Source organism: Chelonia mydas, chromosome 11 (genome assembly GCF_015237465.2).
Source record: "Chelonia mydas isolate rCheMyd1 chromosome 11, rCheMyd1.pri.v2, whole genome shotgun sequence".
Classification (NCBI taxonomy): Eukaryota; Metazoa; Chordata; order Testudines; family Cheloniidae; genus Chelonia; species Chelonia mydas.
The window spans coordinates 19,151,597-19,173,588 of record NC_051251.2 but is presented as its reverse complement, the minus strand read 5'-3'; positions in this window follow the sequence as shown (position 1 = coordinate 19,173,588).

Here is a 21,992-nt window from a genome sequence, read left to right as displayed (position 1 = left end):
AATATCTGCCAAAAGAAATTTTTAACAACTTCAGAATCTAAACAAGAGAAGACTACAGTAAAGCAACCATAAGGATCAAATTTAAACCAAGAGAAGCAAAGGAATTCAATGCTTAATTTCCATCTGTAACACACCTGATAGTACCTAGCCATAGCAGAATTTGCAAGGGCAGTTCTGCCACTGGGGCACTTATCCATGGTCCTATTGAGAAAGAAACTGAGAATGTAAAATCAAAGCACAATAAGACTCATCTCCCATCTCAGTTCTGAGCGTCACATACAGTGGTTAATTTAACAGCGGAGCACTTCCCTCTTGCAGATGAAGGATTTATACGGGGGCAGCTATTTTGGTGCCTCACACTGCAGTGCACATTCCAAAGCACATCGAGAAGTATGACCACCAGCGAGCCCCAGTCCTAGGCCTTATCTACACTACAGAGTTTTGTTGACAAAAGTTATGTGGCTTTAATTAAAGCACATTAATTAAACCACTGTTGCATGTCTACACTATGCTCCTTGTGTCGGCAAAGCGCATCCACACTAGCAGCTCTTGCATGGACACAGAACAGTGAACTGTGGGTAGCTATCCCACTGTGCAACAGGCCGCAGGGTGTTTTGGGAAGGATTTGCAATGCCTCATGGGGCAGGTACAGTGTCATACGATGCAGGTTTCTCAATCCTCTCATTCCATGGGTATCCTACTAGATTGCCAGCAGCTTTTCAACTGAAGTGAGGGGGGAGGGGGAGAGGGAAGAGTGTGTGACGGGGGTGAGGGGAAAGAGATAGAAACAGAGTGTGTGTTGGGGAAGTATGTGAGAGATTGTGGGTGAGGGGCGGGGAATGTATATGAGAGACAGACCGTGTGTGTGCTGGGGAAGTGTGTGCACTGGGGGCGAGTGTATCAGCATGCTGTCTCGAAGTTCAGACAGCCACCTAAGCAACCAATCCTGAGGCGGGGGAAGGAGATACCTCTACACACAATTGCCCCTGGCTCTGCACAGAAGTCTCTTCCTACCTCCCTCCTGCAGCAGCAGCAGCCCACTCTACCTTTCTGATGATTCCATATTTATGGTTCTGTGATTCCCTCTGAGTTCTCACAGACTCCTCAGCTATCAGGAGTGGCATCCTCAGCAGCTGTGCGAGCTCTCCAGGCTGAGGAATGTCAACTCTTCCCAGAACTTTGAAAGGGAAGGAGAGCATGCCTGCATACAGGCCCACCGACTGGGGGCGAGAGGGGGGGAGGAAAAGGCAAAGGGGGCAATTGCCCAGGGACCCAGGCAATTTAAAAGGGCTCAACAGCCAGGAGCCCCAGGCCCTTTTAAATTGCCTGCAGGCCAGCATGGGCAGTCCGGGAAGTGACAGATTCGTCACTTCCGCCCCTGGCCCTGGAGCCTGGAATTTTTCTCGACAGGCCTGCCTGCGTAGCTAGATGCAGGGCAGCCGAGTCCAAAACACCGCACAGAGCAGTCACGGTAGGCATTGTGGGATGCTGGGAGAGGCCTGTTATGGCAACATAACAAACGGAAGTGTCTATACTGATGCTTTGTCACTTTAACTTTACCACTAGAAAGTCTATGTCTCTCGTCGAGGTGGTTTTATTGTGCTGGCAAAAACAGCAGAGTTTTGCTGCCCAAAAATAGCTTTGTAGTGTGCATACCTCCATTGTTTTGTCAGCAAAAGCTGCCTTTTGCCAACAAAACTGTGTAGTGTATACCAGGCCTTAGTGGAATGACAGCTCCTCTTAAGAGGAAGCCACTATCCTATCAGGTTATGCATGCCTAGAAGTCAAAATGCTGCAACCCACCAAGTCCTAGATGCAGGCTCATCCCTGGCTACGGGCTAGCTGCAAGCAGTGGGTATAAAGCCCAAACACCTCCCTTAGCAAGGTCCAGATATCTGGTTCCCCTCTCCCCCCCCCATGATTGATGGCTTGCACAACATTCTTGGGGGTGTGGCAGGACTTTTCTCTCCCTTTCAGGAGCTGGTTAACAGTTTCTTCCATGTGTCACCAGGAAGCATAGGCGCCAACTTCTCCTGGCGCTGGTGGGTGCTTGACCCTCCCCCACCCCCTGCCCTGCCCCCATTCCAACCTCTTCCCCAAATCCCTGTCCCGGCCCTGCCTCTTCCCGGCCTCCTCCCCTGAGTGTGCCGTATTCCTGCTCCTCCCTCCTACAGCTTGTTACGCCGCAAAACAGCTGTTTTGTGGCAGCAAGCACTGGGAGGAGAAGCGGGGATGCAGCACGCTCAGGAGAGGAGGTGGAGGTGAGGTTAGCTGGGGCAGGGGGGAGCTTGGCTGCCGGTGGGTGCACTGCACCCACCAATTTTTCCCCCTGGGTGCTCCAGCCCCGGAGCACCCATGGAGTTGGCGCCTATGCCAGGGAGGACATTCACCCCATCATAGAGGCTTTTAAAAATGGTTACAATGCCTCAATCAATCATTTTGGCCTAGAGCCACTAGAGAACAGAAATCATCAGATACTGTGTGATGTAAAGAAGCTCATCTGCTACAAAAGAGATATCGAAGGGAGACAGGAGCAAGAAGAGATGCATAGTAGTCCCTTTAGAGAAGACAGTTTTCCCCTATGAAATGGATTTCCCTCATTCCTTTTGCCATCTCCTTCAATTTCCACATTTTACCACCCAAATCCAGGTTCCCTGTGTGGAATCCCTCCCACTTGCAGCTGGGATTCTTATTAGCTTGGGAGTCTGTCTCTGCCAATCCTTAATGAGTGAGAGGGGTTGCTGTGGGACAAGACTGCCTCCACAACCCAAGAAGCAAGGGACTGGCATTACATTCAGAATCTAGCTCTGCCACATGCTAGCGATAGCCACCACCAGGCCAGCCTTCATTTTTGTATTTTAACAAGGCACAGCCTTCCACACTGGAGTGAGAGAGCGCAAGGACAGCACTGAGTGAGTGGGTGCTCATGAGTGATTGTCTTGTAGGATCAGGGCAGGAAGAAAATCAGGGAGACTGGTCCCTGTACTCACATAATGTTTTGATTAACTTATGCAGTCAGGGTAGCATTCTGATGCTTCTTGGGGCACCCAGGGATGAGAATCACCTCATCATCACCTGCCTCCAGCACAAGGGAGTCTTACTTGAATTAGTTGGGTGTTAGCTTCCTAACACAACCAGCCTGAGAGACACAAAAGTACTCTCCTCCAGGCTACCCCTTTGCCTTGCAGGCTGACATCTGATGTACCCCAGCCTCGAGTCCCTTCAAAGTGTACTCCTTTGATATCCAGCTCTGATTCCAAAGGAACAGCATGTCACAGTTTACCAGCTTTACCTTAGACCTCTGCCTCTGTATCACACACAGCACTTAAGTTCGATTATAAAGTAAAAGGAGATTTATTTAAGAAAGAATAGAAATTCAAATTAAAACCTGTATGAGAGATAGAAACAAATGGTTACATAAGAAAAAAAGTCACATACACATTCTACAGGCTAAACTTAACTAACAAGTTATCCACCTCTCTAGAGAAGTCTCTCACACACCAAGTTCTCTCCAGCATTTTCAACCAAGCCTGGCTGAGATTCCCTTTTCATGAAGCAAACTTGGTGTCAGTTTACTTCCTAGGTGAAGGCTACAGCTTTAGTCTACCTACCTCTAGTTATAACCCAAAAGTTCATTGTTTTCACTTGTAAATTGGGCTCCCCGCTGTTGGTTCACTTCTTCCTGTAAATTCCTCTCTTCAGAGATTTCACAATCCTTCATTAGCATTCGGCACAGACTGCAAATGTTTGCCCATTGTGAACCAGACAATTATCTAGTTTACATGTAAACAGATGAATAAACATCTCTTGCCTCAAGAATACCTGCTTTTCACCTTTCTGGTGACCGACCCCCAAGCCCCATAACATAAGAACATAATTTTCAGTATATACCACAACTCCTTACATAATAATTATGATCTGTATGTACAGATACTATGATGACCGGTGTGACACAGGTTTTCAATACAGATCTTTCATATCACCCTTCGGTGAACTATTATGTATACCTCAGACGCAGGGCCTTCCTGTAACCCCTATTTACTCCTTCAATGCCCTTTGCCAGTTGGCATTAAGAGATTCCTCAGACATAGTGGTATAATGACACTTTAGTAGAGAGCAATAAGCTTTACCCTGAAGCTATTCTGCAATACATGGCTACATGCTGAATGATTTAATAAAGCAAGTGGTGTATTCAAAACCACAAGTTTCAGAATAATGTTAGAACTCTAAGGCCTGGTCTACATCTAAAACTTAGTTCAACCTAGCTACACACCTGAGAGACATAGTCAAGCCAACCTAAGCCTCAGTATAGACAACATTAGGTCACCAGAAGAATTCTTCCCTCAACCTAGTTAGCACCTCTCAAGGGAGTGGATTAACTACAGTGACAGAAATACCCCCTCTGGTACTGTAGCAAGTGTTTATATTACAGTGCTACAGCAGCACCGCGGCAATGCTGTAACTGTGCCACTCTAGTGTAGATGCACCCTAAATTACCTTGGTAACCCTTTCAATATATGCAGCAGCGTATACACTTGGAACCCAATGGACTGCAAGCCTCAACATTTGAAGTGAGCTGTAGCTCACGAAAGCTCATGCTCAAATAAATTGGTTAGTCTCTAAGGTGCCACAAGTACTCCTTTTCTTTTTACACCTTTTAACTAGCTCACCCCTTCCCCTTTGATAAGGTGTTCACTGTATTTCCCAACTTCTGCAGAAGACAAAGACGATATTTTTGGACACACACTTCTGTTTTCCTTTCTGTTAATGTTGAATTAACGGACCAAAACAACAGACAATATGAAAAATGTATTTATCAACAAATTCAGATTTTATTTACAATGCTAACTAAAAATCCTTAAATGAATAAAACATGATGCAAAACATAACGGGGTATATTTTTACAAGGCAAACTTAAACCTTGATTTATTTCCATTTCACTAAAACTTTATTGCTTCCTCGTCAGATAGGACACAGGCTCCTTTCTGTATCTCAGACAGTAAATATAGTTAATGTGCTGAGGCTGCAATGCATCAGCAGTGAAGCTGTTTAATAGTGACATAAGTTATTTCAGTGACTTTTCCCACAAGTGAGAGATGAATCCATGTGCTATAAACTAATACCACAGGAATGATGCTATTTCATCCTAGCAAAGTGCCTGAACGATATTGTTTTTGTATCCTGGTGGGATGGTACAAATGTAGCATCTATTACAACTATATGCACTTAGGCCATTTTTCTTTGTTTTGGTTGTGTTTAATACTTTCCTACACTGAAAATTGAGATTCAGTGTCTGAATGATGGCAAAGCCAATTATTTTCATTTGAACCTGGTAAAATCTGCAAACCCCAACAGAGGGGGAAAAAAAAAAAGCTTACCATTTTATATTTTCTATCGAGCTTAAAATAATTATCCCTCCAGAAACTGAGCAAGGGACTGCCCCACTCCCATCACACACATACACCGCAAATGCTGCACAACAAGGGCCCCATCTCCATTAGGCCACCACTACCTCAAGAGATCATTTTAAAGTTTCCAGAACAATTCCGTTGAACCTGCCATTGAAGTGCATTTTTGCTAGGTAACCAAATGTTGCTGGTCCCTTAAGTGGTCACTTATAAAAACAGGTTTCACTGTGTATTGTGATTCTTTAATAGAAATCTCACATGCAGGGAAACAGAGTGAACATTTTGTAATACACTTACCAGAAATTACAGGAAACATCTTTTATTGACTGATGGTAAAGTTCAGTCAGCTAACAGTATTCATCTATTCAATATTAATACATTGCATATTCATGGCAGTCCTTAACCTCCAACCATGTACTCTTCTCCCTTGTCGTACAGGTTCTTGCTGATTTCTTCTAAGATTGACAAGCTGGACTATGATATCCCTGATGCTTGCTCCCCTCCCCTGAATAATTTTGCCATGACAAAAAAGTGTCTCCCATGCTGTCCACCTCTAATTAAGGGTGCTCGCAGACATTTTTCACATGGTATGCATAACTAAACATAGTGGAGAAGACACAGGGCCAAATTTCAGTGAATGCCATTGCGACCTGGTACATGGGGTCAAAATGCCACTTGGTTTGGGTCCCTCTCCAATGGGGCCACAGGGAAAACTGCCTCTTTTCTCCCCACTCAGGCAACATATCCCTGCCGCCACCACCACCGGCACCCCAGCCAATGGTACACACTGTGTATAATGGGCATAGGGTTCCACTGCCTCCAATCCCTCCATCTGTGTCCGCAACCCCAGGCCCCCTGACGGTCTGACCTCCCTTGCTGCAGTTCCTCCCCACTGTGTAGCTTTCCCCTCTAACTTCTCACTCCTTCCCCTCATAACACAAGCATTTTCTGGGCTCCTCCAGCCTCAGAGAGCCATCCCACCCCTCCACCTCTCTAACTACCAACCCATATCCTATCTCTTTCTTTTCTTCTCCTCAAACACAAGTGCATAGTCTGCAGTGTAACAATTATATTTTATTCCCCCCCCCGCCCCATACCTACAAATAGACAGGCACAAAAAGTTCAACATCACTATTATAATAACAACACTTCTGAATTCCACAATCTTTAATATAATTGCAAAGGAATCCTGTAAAAAATGTGTATATAGTCTTACATTCATTGACACAGAATAGCTATCCCAAAAGGCAAGTCTATTGCATTTTGGACTATTTCTTCCCAGCATTCATTTGTCAAAAAATACTAACTGGATTGCAGAATCCAAACGCTTTTGCACTAGAAATGTGTGTAGTATACGGCCTCTGTGAAGTTTAAACTTGTTTTCTTTTAAGACTCTAAATTTCTATCCAGAGATAGGCTTACTACCAGCAGTTTTGCAAACAGTTCTTATTCTGAGATATCACCAGAACTTTCAAATCCATTTACCTTCTCTTAAACTGTGATAAAACTAATGTTATTTTCATGTAAATCTTCAATACTTTTAGGCCCGGTCTACACTTAAAAATTAGATCAATCTAGCTATGTTACTGAGGGCTGTGAAAAATTTCAATGCCCCGAGCACCATAGTTAGGTTGATCCACTAACCCGCAATGTAGACAGCACTAGGTCAATGGGAGAATTCTTCCATTGACCTAGCTACTGCCTCTCAGAGAGGTGGATTAACTACGTCAACGGAAAAATCCCCTGCATCGATTTAGGAAGCATTTACACTACGACACCACAGTGATACAGCTGTGCCACTACAGTGTAGACATGGCCTTAGTCCAACTCTACAAATGATCCTTGATGCAGCATATCTACTAAGGGGATGTTCTAAGTGTGCTGTAAGTTTTTCACAGGATCCCTGTCCTCTCCCTAGCTCTTACACAATTCATCCTCTAATTTTCAGAAATGTCTTAGTCCATTCCCTTTAGTAATACGAGCAAGGATGCTCCTTAATCATAGAATCATAGGGCTGGAATGGACCTCAATATGCTATCTAATCCAGTCCCCTGCACTCAAGGCAGGACTATGCAACAACTAGACCATTCCTGACAGGTGTTTGTCTAACCTGTTCTTAAAAACCTCCAATTATGGAGATTCCACAACCTCCCTAGGCAACTTGTTCCAGTGCTACCCGGACAGGAAGTTTTTTTCTAATGTCTAAGCTAAGCCTCCTTTGCTGGAATTTAAGCCCATTGATTCTTGTCCTAGCCTGAGGGGTTAATAAGAACAATTTTTCACCATCCTCCTTGTAACAACCTTTTAAGTCCTTGAAAACTGTTATGTTCCCCCTCAGTCTTCTCTTCTCCAGACTAAACAAACCCAATTTTTTCAATCTTTCCTCATAGGTCATGATTTCTAGACCTTTCAGCATTTTTGTTGCTCTCCTCTGAACTTTTTTCCAATTTGTCCACATCTTTCCTGAAATACAGCACCCAGAACTGGACACAATACTCCAGCTGAGGCCTTCTCAGTGCAGAGCAGAGTGGAAGAATTGCTTCTCATGTCTTGCTTACATCATATGAATTAAGTTGCTTCTCAGATTTTGAGCCAGCTGCCAGAACATAGCATAGACTCTAGGAGTGAGAGCAGGATCTGCCTTCCCCTGCTGCCCCAGCCAACACTAGAAGATCACAAATCCCAGTAGCTTTGTGCAGGCCCCAGACTCCCAGGAAAGTCTGAATACTTCTGCCAGTGCCTTTAGCACAGCAAGGACTGCAGGGCTAAGCCTACAATTTCCAGACAACCTTCATCATTTGAATTAGTGCATCTTTGATCTCATACTACTCACCTCTTTCCACTTGGATGTATCCTTCTTCCTTAACTGCTCAGAGTCTACCAGTGTTTGCCATCTTCCTCTCTCACTGCTGATTAACTGCCTATCATTCTCAGGGCTCCAGGTAGCCCAGGATTCCATAGCAATAGCGTTTGCTGTAGAATCCACCTCTTGATGTAGAACTGTGCTTTCATTACATAGATCTTGTGATTCCATTCTTACCTGTACCAGTGCAAGTCAGGGTAACTCCATTGAAGTCAATGAAATTACACTTGTTTAGAACTGGTATAGGAGGAAAATCACATCCTTTGTTTCTAGCCTTCATGGAAACATAACCTTGAAGGCCTAAACTGTGTATAAACAGATGCAGGACTGTCTACCCTGGCCTACAGACAGCCAGAAACAAAAGCTCAGAGAGATGATCATTTTAGCTGAAACATCAACTACTCCATAAACTTAACCCATTTCCCATGCCTCCCTGGGTGCCAAAAGCACATAATGAAAATGAGATAGTTAAAAGGCAGTGCAGCTAATTTGCCTCTCACTATTTTGTACTTCAGTAGAGTTCTATTTGATTTACCCTGAGACAAGTGAAATGGGAATCAGGCCCCAGGTGTGCTGGGGGAGGTCTACAGCAAAGGCACATGGATACACCTTCTATTGTGGCTTATTGCTTCAATTATTAGATATAATATTACATATAATAGGGTGATGTATTATTCAACATCCACAGGGGGGGCGGAGGGGGGGGGAAGCCTCTATTACACTGGGTTAGCTTTCCCCGCATTCGACAGAGCTCTGTGTCTTTGAACATCTAATGTCAGGCTTGTGTGCCCATCCAAGTTAGTCAACAGAACTCGGCCAGAATGAAGAAACCATTTGCTCATACTTGCAGGAGTACTGCACCAACCGGAGACAACTGACCAGGCCTGGAGACTTCCTTCCAATGCACTCCCTCATCTCCAGCTGCACTAGAAGGATCAAAAAACCTGACCTTTGGGCAACAAACATGGAGGATTTTTAACAGCAGCAGAGGTTTTCCTTCCTCGCAATGTCACTCACTCCTCCTCAACCAAGGCATTTGACATATTACTCCTGGGTTAATTCTGCGCCACTGCATATGCACAAAATTTATGTCCCCCGCAGATTTCTTTGCTTCCTTGTAGAAAAATGACTTTGACGGGGAAGCCACAAGAACCGTCACGCAACCCTCCCCAATAGTATATTTCAGGTGCCCAGCGCAGCCGGCAGAGTGGTAAATCACTGTGGGGCAGGAGGCAGGACTAGGGAAGACCTGGATGGAGGCTCCTAACCGCCGCCGGGCTCAGCTACTAGTCCCGGCTGGGCTGGACTTCCTCCTCCTCTGCACAGCATCCGGGACCAGGTCAGACCCACTCCTTGATTTCTTCCCCGGCTGCAGGAAGCTCTGCAAAATCCCCTCATGCCCCCTCCCCCCTACCTCCCCCCACCCCCATCCCCCCGATTCCTGCACCCATTGCTCCTCAGTTGCAAGGGGAGGGATCCACATACAGTGAGCTGCTCCCCCATCCGCCCAACCCCCACGCATCCAGACCCACTCATATTCAGACCTTTCCAGCGAGCCAAGTCCCGTCCCCCCCACCGCACTCAGAACCTCCCCCCAGGAGCCCCACTCCCCCTGCACCTGGGACCACTCCGATGAGCCACCCACACCTGGATCCCCACCCTACTGAGCCCCAACCAGCTGCACCTGGTTCCCTACCCTACTGAGCCCCACTCCTCCAGCATCTGGACTCCCCACTGAGCTCCGCAGGCCCCCCCCAGCGACTGTGTCCCCCCAATGTCTGCGCCCTTGCCAATGAGGTTGCTCAGATAGGCAATGATAGGCAATGATAGGCAAAATTTGCCTAATGATAGGCAAAATTTGGCCCTTAGTGTACAGATTTACTCACTATACATACAGAACACTGGGCTACTGCTTCTGTTTCTGTATGTACGGTACATAACTAAACTCCCCCAGATGTGGACCAATGGAGAATGAATTTGAATAAAGGTGCAAATTTCTCTGCAAGTCAATACACAATACATTTACATTAATTTTAAAGTCCAACTCACTACCTACAGTCTAGAAAATGCTGTAAGAGTTAAAAGGGGATAATGATGATGGGCAGGCTGCGAATGCCAGAGTAGTTGAATATCAGTTCCATTTTCAGTGCTTTCTGTGATGTTGTCTGGATATTTACATGTTGTTTACCATAACATGTCCTGACTATAAAACTATGATGTTTTAATGTCTGATTCCTGCCCGCAGTGGGAATTTTGGCATTGTTTTCAACAGGAGCCGGACAGGGCTCTCATTTTTCAGACAAGGCTTATTGGTAGTTTCTCTAGTAATTGCCATTTCACAAACTACTTTTCATTTATTATGGAACATCTTCTTAAAATGGTAAGAGAGCATATAATTGAACAGTTTCCAGTGTCCCTCTCTTTCCGCCCAACCCCCCAACACAGAGTGCATTGTAGTAGAAAGATCTTATCATTAAGTGATTTATTAAATAATAAAGGCTACATAATGTAACATAATTTATTAGAGTACCGAGAGAAAAAAACCATGGGTTGCAAGCAAGAAACGCAACTGTGTGAATGTTTGATCTCTCAGGTTTCTAAGTCCCACATTAATACTGTAACTCAGTACAGTGAAAGCAACATTCTAATTATTTATATAAGGGCCCTGTCTTGCTATCAGTGACTTCAATGACAGTGACTTCAATTAACTTTAATGGGAGTAGGATTGAACCCTCAATAACTCTCCAGCATGTGTGGGTCTCAGATCATGGGCAAAAGAGTTATCCTCATTTTGTTGTTATGTTCCCTAGATCCTGCGTACATGAGTTAGATTTTCTTTATTACTTGTGTATAGGATCTTTGCTTTCAGGCACACATTAAGAACTAAAGACTATCTTTTGACCTCCTTCATAACAAGGACCCATTTCTATTTAGGGTAGGTCACAACCTTTCGTCAGTAGAATTATATATTGTATTCCTTACTGAGGCAAAACTCAGGAGTACAGAGCACAATATATAACTCTAAACTATGGAAGGACTGTGACCGACCTAAATAAAAATGGGTTCTTTGTAGGTAATCGGGACACTATGGATTGAATAGACCAGAACAAAAAATTGACAGCTTGTGTAAGAAGCTGTAATTATCTGTCAACTATCTCACAAAATAACCCACATTATAGGGGACAGATAACCTACATAGGGCTAATTATTTCAGCTTTGTAAGTAAAATGGGAAAAATCACTTCTAATGGCAACTCCATTTATTTTCCAGCAACTATTCTTTCAATCCAATCATTCTACCTTTAATCCAGAGCTGTAGCACACTTTCGAGTAAAACACTTTGCGTACATCAAACTCTCAGTAATCTTATTTTTTTCCCCTATATCATACATACATTCAATAGCTCTCTGCTCCCGCAAGATGTTCAGCAATTCTCCTTTTTTAGGCTCGGCCTTTTCAACTCAAAATAATGTCACTGAAGGTTTTTCTTTGACAAGTTTTCAGAAATTTCTGCACCTTAACATTTGAATCATGCACATTCTATAATGCCTATTATAAACAAACTAAGGTTGCATGTGTAAACTAGAAACAGGGAGTCTGATTCTCCTCTTACACTCTGTGTAGACATTTACACCAGTGCAAAACGGATAGGGAAACTGCCCAAGTTTTCATCTGGACACATTTACATCCTCTTTGCACAGGTATAAATGTTTATACAAGGTGCAAGGCAATGGAGAACCAGCCACAAGAGTTATGTCATATGATTTGAGGAGGTAGAGAAATATGGAAATTCTGGGTGCTAATAGCCATGTAAATACGATGTGTTAGAAATACGTACTTCATATATATGCACAATGTTGTCAGTATATACAGCCCCAAAGTTTCCTTGATATATGGTCTCTCTGAAACAGGACTTAATAAACAGCTGACTAAATTCATGGCTGTTGGACTATCAATCTCTAGAAGATGTGTAGGATTGCACTGGTCAAATAAATAAATTATATAAGGGGTAAAGACTGAAGAAAGGCACTGATGCCTGTATTCCGATGGAAAAATTGACTTCAAGCCAGAGGTAGACAAGAAATATTTTGAAAATACAAATTATGTACCAGGACTATTCCCCAATGAAGTGAATAAATGAACAGCACAGATGCATACTTTAGCATGGTCCCCACAATGTAAACAGCAACTACAACACACTTTGGATTTGAGCACACACCTTCTCCTGTTGTTCATGGACCTGAACTGTAACAGCACAAGTGATGCTTATTTTATTGGTCTTACTTCATTTTCCTCCTCAACTTCTGCAATAGAAAATGCATTTCATAAGGGAAGCAGTATTGTTGAATAGGTAGGACACTAGAGCAGATCTGTGTTCTATTCCAAGCTATCCCAATTACTTGCTGTGCAACCTTGTCACTTAACCTCAGTGCATCAATCTATGAAATGGGGGGAAGTAATGTTTGCTAACCTTGGTAAAGTGCATTGAGATCCATGCATGAAGTGAGCTATATACATGCCAAATATTAAGATAAAACATTAGCTATATTTATATAAACATATGGACACTTGATGCAAGATTTTATTGAACATATTACCCAGTAGACAGAAGTCTACACAGCTTCAACTCCATGAAGGCCACATAAGGTTCTGATTAAAAAGGTGACTCCTTATAGTCCTTCTTTGGGCACTGATTGTCCAAACTCATGTTCTGATTGGCCAAGTGGACATTTTTTGGTGATGACACAGCCCTGAACCAACTCCCAATGGCTAGAACTTCCTTTTTTAAAATAAAGCCCGTATGGCCCATTATATTGTATGGGAGTGTAGAAAAGATAACAAGGATACAGAGAGAATAGAGGCAGCTTGTTGGTTAGGATGAAGAGAGGAGATGGAGAAGGAGAGACCATTTTAAACTGGCCCTTCCCTCCATAATGCCAAGTTGCGCCGTCAGCAGCATTCTGGGGATCTCAGGCACTTGGAAGTGTAAAAAGTGAAGTGAGAACTGTTGAAAAGTTCCTGTTTTAATTTTTAAAGTTAAAGGTAGTTAAGATTGAGTTCTGAGGTCACAAACTGCTGCTGAAATAGCAGCTGGGCTTCCAGGAGGGTGGAAGAGGTCCTTAGGCTTGTAAGAGAGAGTTACAGAATTGTATTCAACCAAGAGCCGAGCTGCACTATTGTAAGCTCTTTTACATTATTGGGGAATCTTAGTTTTTACCACCTTGATAACTTGTAGAGTGGCACTAGCAGTTTCCTGCACTGAGGTAGTGCAAGTCTCAGCTCTGTTAGTGACCTCTCAATGAAATTTGTCTAGTTAAGAGAAGACCAGATATCAGATGAGTGATGTTTGTCCTCTTGTGTTCCAAGAACAGAAGTACCAGTTTACAATGTGAGCTGGGCATCGCACCTATTCACCAAGAAAGATGCTGCAATTAGAGGGGTAAGAGGGAACATTTCCCTGGAAATCTAAATGAGACACACTCTAGCAAAGGGAACATAAAGCCTTCACAATACAGAAAATTGGTAACTTTCCTTAGTCTGTAAAGACGAGAAGTTAATAATGCCAATAAAAGTGATGAGTGAATGAGACTAGTGTCAGGTTCAGAGGGAAAAGTGTAGGTGATCATCTATCTATCTTAGGTAATCACTGTCATATCTAGACTCTGACCACAGTTTAAAAAACTGAACACTTTTCAATAAGAGCCATTATGGTCTATACAATAAAGGAGAAATATCTTGCCAAGTTAACCCATGTTATTGATTTAGTCTGTTCTGAAACCAACATATTAAATCCTTCTAGACTTGCTGTTTAATAGAGTTTACTGGGCAAATGCATATGCAAGAAGCTTCCATCCATCATCATTTTGATGCAAGTTACAGTCACTTTTAATCTCTACATAATACATGGGATTATGTATTCATTTAATATAATCTTGGCGCACCAGTCCACAACAGGAGACTAATATGCAAAACTCTCCTGAATAGCTATTTGCCCATTCTTCCAGGTATGAGGTACTATATATGAATACCCTTTCATTATACAGCTGACTTATTCATTTGATGGACAGTCAACACCATGGAGTTTTTATCAGACAAGACTCACAGAATACCATTGCTGAGTGATCCTTCGGGCATTAGAAAACATAGGAAAGAGCAAAACAGCTGAAGTTATAGGGAGAAAAATTGAAGGAAACCTGAAAGATGCAATCAGAAGGCAATGTGAGAGCCAGGCAAAGGTGGGAATGTTAGTCTAGTGGGCAGGAGAAGATTCATGAGACCTAGGTTCAATTCCTGCTTCAACGGCAGACTCCCTGTGTCACCTTGGGCAAGCTACTCAATCTGCTTCATGCCTCAGCTCCTGGTCTATAAAACATGGCTAGTATTTCCTCTACTCAGTATAGTGTTGTAAGCATAAATTCTATTAATGATTGGTGGTGCTCTCATACTATGGTTCTGAGGGCCATATAAATATGCAGGCTAGGTCTATCTAGGTGCAAGTAGCAGAAGCAATAGGTGTCCAATCAATGGTCCTTTCTGACCTTAATATCTATGAATCTATGATTTAGCAGACATCCTAGGGGAGCAGTTGCTACAGCTGCTAAATGTATAATGGGTTACCACAGCAGATGCACATGGGAACTAAAGGAAGGGGGAGAGTACACACAGTTTAAGCCTTGGGAATATTTACTGGGTTGATCTGTCCTTGCATCTGGCCAATCCCTAAATACAGAGATGCCAGATCACTTTCCATAAGCCCACATCCAAGGCAGCATGCCTTCATTCCCCCAAACCCCACAGGGAGTCCCTAGGAAAGCCATTAGACCAGCAGGCTGTATTAATCTGTCACTCTTCCCTGCGGGCTGCATCTTTAAGTGTTCTGGCTGTCGGAGCCTTGGCAGCATAGCTGACGCGTGGCGCCCCTGGAGGGGATGACTTGGGGTGTAATACGTCAGTGTCCATGAGTGCATGTCCCCTGCCATCCAACAGGGGGCAGGTATACGTGGTGCATCCCAGCCTTTTCCCACAGCCACTAGTTAAAAACGAGGTAGATTAAGTTCAATCATCTTCCTTATTGAGATGTTTAGTTACCGTATCTTCACAGTTATTGTTACGGTCCTCACCATTGTAGTACAAGAGAAAAGCTTCAGGTGGGTGGTGGGGAGAAGAGAAGGGGAGCCAAAGGCGAACATCATTGAAACAAACCTTATATATGGTCAAGTGTCAGGTCCCCCTGGAGGATTTCTTCCCCAAATACCCGACTCCCCACAAAGGAACTCAAACGACACAAGAGTGAGAGCAGAAGTTATTTGGTTTAACACAAAGCAGAGGCATTGGGAAGAAAGGAAGCTGACAGTCTTGGAGCTGATGCATTCTGACTAACTGTTAAAGCTTGTCATTAAACACAGCAGAAACGCCCAAGGGGACAGCAGCACAGGCTTCTGGGTCTCCAGCATTTTAAACTCCCAGCAGATCAGATTTGAGGCAGCTGGTGGATGAGGAGTTCTCCAGCCAGCCACAACAGTGCTTAAATTTCAGTTCTGGGAGGAGATAGCAAGGCAAGCCCTATTTCAGGGCTGAAAGAAGCCCAGAGGAAAGTTTCAAATGAGAGTCTTATTTGTATATGTGATCTAGATTATTCTCATGATCAGAAGGAAAAAAGACAGCTAAAGATACATAGTTTGAACTATGGATCTGATCTTCAGGACTTCAGGGTGGAATTTTCAGAAGTGCCTAAGAGCGACCTGGACAACAAGTCCCATTGTTTTCAAGAGAACTTGTGCTCCAACGTTAGGTGCTTATGAAGACATTTAATTTCCAAGGTGCGTCTCCCTAAGTAGTCAATCTATATTAAAATTTGATCTAAATTAAAAACATGCAGGCCATATGATTGATCATCACTATCAAAGTCTACTATGTCTTTCTTCCCCCTCCCCCCCCCCCCATGACAATGGGAATTTGTTTACCAGCTATTTATTATATATACGCAGGACATCAAATTAAATATTGATTGAGAAACAGCATTTAATTTTCATTGCAAAATTCAGAGTTAAACTTGTCTATTCAAATGAGATTAATCTTTATAGAAGCTGATCAAAATGGTATGCAAAAGAGAAAATGTTCAGTTTTCCCATTTTTGTCAAAAATTGACAATTAAAAGTTTCATTGACATTTCAAAATTTTAAAAATGTTGAGCAGTTCTAAAATTTACATTGTAATTGCTATATCAAACATCTTAACATCACAATTTATTCCATTAAGACTCCTCTCTGCTTCTTTATCTACAATGTATTGGTCCACTTCCCAATCAGTAATCTGAAAAAATGGGGGAGAGGACATATCCACAATGTTAAGTTCATGTGCACACTCTCACTTGATATTTCAAGGGTAGAACTAGAATTTTCAAAAATGATTAAAATATCATTGTAAATAGAGATGAGCCCCAAGTTCAGACCCTGAAAGTGAAACTGTGCCAGATATTCCATTTCTTATTCTATATTTCAGGATGAGGCCAAGTGACTGCCTTGGGATCACAATTAAACTTTTAAATACCAAGTCTACTACACAGTGGCATCAGTCATTCAAGACGGCTTAATATTTATTCAGTTCACTTCAACAGAGTTAATTATAAGACTACTTTGCTGTAATTTGTTTCAATATATGTTAGATATACATCACAAGTATAGTAAATCATCATGTTCCTCATTTAAAGGATTTGAGGACCAAACAGTCTTTGTCAAGCTTCACTCCTGCAAAACACACACACACACATACACCAATATGGAGTATTCTATACAACTCCATGGGGATTTTAGGCCTGACAAAAATCAATAATGAAGATGCCAGACTGAGTAGTGACCTATCTGTACAGCAGGAAGCATCTCGTACAAACTTTATGCAAAGTCCAGAATTAGGATTCCAAGAAAAGCAACGAAAACCATTTTAAAACCATTTGTTCAACCCTAGCTTTTGCTGGAAATTGATTTATAATTAAATATAAAACAAAATGAACATTCTAAGTAAAATGTCCCCACTTTCCTATCGTGCTTGCAATCAGATGAGGAAGTACAAAAGTGTACAGAATAGTTCATAAAGCTTTGTACAGTGGCACAGGTACTGCACATGCAGAAACAGTTTTTCCAAGCAAGAGTCACACAGTTAAAAGGCCACAAACTCCCTAAATCAGCCACAGATCAGAAGCTGAAGGTAGCTGCTTTTTGCTGATCTAGGAAAGCCACCACAAAACCCAGCTGGACCAGCCACTCTCAATAAGGATAAGGAAAAGCCCTAGATTAACCCTGCTGGTGCAGCTGCAACAAAGAGAGCATTTACTTCTGGGCAGGGCATTTTGCATCATTACCCTCCCAAAGGGTTCTGCCAGGGGAGGGAAAGTAACTTCGGTTGAAGGTTCCATAGGAACCCTGCCAATGATAGTCATGCTGAATCAGATCATCTCTTGTGCCCCTGTCACTAACCAACATGTGAGCAATCGTGCCTAGTGGTCAGAGCAGAGGCAGTCAGGCTAGGAAGAGCACAAAATCAGAGCCAAGGGATAGAACCAAGCAGGGCTGGAGCAGATGGGGTGGGACAGTAGCAGGGCTGGGAACAAAGGAGGAGCAGGGCTTAAGCAAAGCCATAGCTCACTTGTTGCTGTTGGGCTTAAGAGCAGGCTTGTTGACTTCCTCAGCCAATCAGGTTGCCTTACTATGTTCAACTATGCTCATAGGCTCAGCTATGCTCATAGGCTGTCTTGACCCTGGGCAGTTATGGCTGAAAATCCTCATTCCAGACAGCCTGAGCCATACCTCTCTTTAGCCACTGCTGTCCACTTTTTGGACAGCATTGGTGTTGGATCATATTAAAGAAGTTCTGTATTAAAATCACAAATGAGTTTGATTCCCCATAGTTTAAATTCCAGGGTATTACTAATTAAGAGGTCTCTTGGTTTTTGGTACTGTTTCTCTCCCTCTGTGTGTGAAACTTGCAAGCTGCTAATTGTGTTAGTACATTCTAAGACAGAGTCTGTTCTCAAAGCAATTCACAGAGACTCAAAGCAATACTCTAACAACAGAAACAGCACCCAGAGACTCCCCGCCCTTTTGTTGTATTAACAATTGTGATTAAAATAGAGATAGAGGATGTATGTGGATGGATGCTTGGTGTGGATAATAACTGAATGATCAGGGAGGTGCTAGCCTAAGAATCCAGTGTCCATCGGCTGAAGAAGGCGTCAAGTGGAAATAACCAGAGGACCCCCGGAGGGCAGACTGGAATCCACCCAACAGCCTCAAGAATGGGAGAACCAAAGAACAAGATAACATCTAGCAGCAGGGAGCCGTCAGGAATGTGCTATCTGCTGATTGATTCAGCAACAGCATGATGCAGCAATTCCCACAGACTGGCATAGGAAGAAATTCCTATAAAAATAGACTCTAAAAAGTGAGAACTTTGGGGTCTGATTCTGCAAACCAACTTCCAGGAGCATCAGATGAGCATCTGACAAGGCCCTGCTCCCTCCTCATGTCCAGGCCACCTGGCCAGTGGCTTGGCATGAGCAACTCTAAGGCTGGTAAGTATGATAACAACTTTGCAGAACGTGTGTGTGTGTGTGTGTGTGTGTGTGTGAATAAATATGAGATTGAATGGAATGTTACAGCTATAACTAACTGCAACTAACTGCTTACTATGATTCTTTCTGTATTCACAATAAATGTGGTATTTTGCCTTTTTCCCTTTAATAAGATCCTGCTGGTTTTTATTTTATAGGTACAACGTTGGCCAGCTGAAGATCTCCCTAGAAGAAGCATTTGTAGGCTCCTTGTGCCACTATAACACCCCCTCCCCACACCCCAGGCCCCCAGTGTATTACTTTCTGTAGCCAGAGCCCAGTGTCTGGGTTACGCTGAGAGATACTGGAGCGTCCCAGAGCTGAACAAACCCGCAGTGTGTGTATTTCCTGTGTGGGAAGAAAGTGTGGTTTTAATAAGGAACAGGCTGACATGTTAAAAATGTGAGATTCCTTTTTAAATAAGAAAGAGGCATCTTGATATTTGAAACCTCTGATCCCAAAGGACCTGAAATGTTGAAATAAAAAACTGATCAGATATGAGGAAAACTAGTTGCCTGAAACAGCACAGGCCCTGTTCTGAATAGCCTTAAATGGCTAAAAAGGCTAGTGTTTATTTTGCCTGAAACCATGGTGAATATTCCCCTTTCTTTTGAGTGTCTGCTTTGCTGCAATGAAATCCTCCTATCCAGAAAAAACTCTTCCTTGCGAGGTGTTTCCCAGGTAAAATCCACAGAATGATTTATTATAAAAAGGAGGACTTCACTGAATTCAGAGCAACTGTGCTTCAGACCAGGAACAGTAAAGGGCCTCTCACAAAGGCTTCCATAAACCTAAGTCATGCTTTGGCTCTGGGCAGGTGCATCTGCATGTGGATAATATTTCTCTCTCTACTACAAAAGATCAGCAGCAAGGATGCCTATTGAAGAACAGACAAAGACTGCCTAGCCTCTGAGCGATTTAGTAAAACACAACGGGGCTGTAGAAGCTTTAATCTCCATACATCGTGGGTACCTGCAAGGGGCAGCTAAAAATGGAAGATTGGTATAACAGGGCCAAATTCTGCTCTCACTGTAAAACTGGAGTCACTCTATTGATTTTTCAGTTCATAGCAAAATTTGGCCTTGAACTTTTACTCTAATGAGTTTCTCTCTTCTCCCGTTCACTACTCTTCTTTATTCAGTGTGGCTTGCTGCAGCACTATCAGAATTACAGGAAATAGAACTCCCTGAGGTTTCTCCAGGTCTCACTATATTCTCTGGTTTTCCTATACTCTAATCATACTGTAAAAGGCATGATGCTAGCTGGGAAGATGGCAAGTCTGCATAGAACATGAATGCAAGATTGTGACATTAGTTTGGTCTTTCCTTACTTAATAAATGACATAATCAGTTTACATATTTAAAGCACTGAATGGCGGGTTAAAATACATATCCCATTGATAATGGAGTCGTATAGCTACAATCCTTTGTTCTGTTTTGAAGTAGTGTCTCTCAGTGGGCTATGATAGAGACAGAATGAACCTGAGCAAGAGAGTAACAGAAGGCCTCTGTTAACTACCCTTTCCCAGCCCAATGACCACCTTTCAGCCTCTCAGATTAAAGGACTCAGCAGTGTTATGCACACTGCCAGGAATGAACAACTCTTATCTGCAAGGCTCACAAAGATGCTCTATAAATGAGAGATGCAATACCATTGTGAGGTATATTTAAGACATATTTTCCCTGTTCTGGCCTTAGTATAGGTAGAATTACAAAATCACTGAATTAGAGATACAAGGTGGGTGAGGTGGTTATCTTTCTAATATCCTGGGACTAACACAGCTAAAACTATACTGCTTACCAAAAAAAAAAAATCACTGAATATGCATTTGTTCCAATTTCCTCTTTACAATCACATTTCCCTTTCCTGCATTGGCTTTGTAGACTTGAGTAATGGGGAGAAAACACAGATTGCACTAAGTACATCCTTGGTGTAACTTCATTCTCTTTAATGGAGTTACACGGGGGTGAATTTGGCACAGTCTCTTTTCCATAGGCATGCAGTAAACACAAGTGCTAAGCCCTGATACTCTACATGTATTAAAACGTATTAGGTATAACTCCCCAGGGTGGTCCTTTACACCATTATGTAACACTGAGTGGAAATAATATAAAATGGGTAGATGCATAGGGGGAAAAAATACGATGCCAAACCACTTTGGAAAAAGCATGACGTAATGGTGGGTGTGACTGTCATGGCTACTGAAATCTATTCTTCATTCTGCCACTAACTCTGACCTTGGGTAAATCCGTTAAACAAACAGAATCATTGTAACGTTGCGATAATTATTATATACTGTATCTTACAGGTGTATTGTGAGTCTTAGTGAAGTGCTATAAAATGCTTCAAGTCCCCCAGAGGAAAGTTGCTACAGAAATGCAAATTATTAAGCAGTGAAATTCTCCATGTAGACACAGTGTAAGATGCTATAAAAAATTCATTAGGACATAAGGATATGTGAATAATCATGTGGTAATTACAACATGTGAATTGGAGGGTGTGATTGGAGCTTTATATTCAACTGTTTGTGTGAGCTCACCATTGATAGATCCAAGCTGCTCCCAGCAACTTGACAATTTTCCTATATTCTATGAGAGGAAAATGGTTGTGACTTGCTCATTTGAGTAAGTCACTCTTGCTTTGAACAATCTCCCTCCGCTTTATTGCATGCCTATCTGTTCTGGCATCACTTGAAAGTGGACTGGGTTCTATTTAAATGGCTGGATACCCATTACATATCATGTAAATCCTATACATCTCATTTACATTCGATCAAAGCTAGAAATGTGCAGGATGACACAAAGAGAGACAGACAGCTGGGCTCCTTGTTGTTTTTGTATTTCAGCTGAAAGAAAAGAGTCTCTTCAGACTCAGGGATCATTGAAAAAAATATAATTGCCGTGTGAGAAATTGCCATGTTTTTCAGTAATAATGGGCCAAGTTTGTCATTGTCGTAAGTTCGCTCACTTCAGTGGAGTTATCTCAAAAATGATTTTGGCTCACTGTGCTCAAGGGTTTATGTGCATGAAGTATGAGTCATCAGTTTGTACCTGGGTCTCTCACAACTGATAATACATTCAATTTAAGTAGTAAGTAAAAAAGAAATAGGAGGAAGA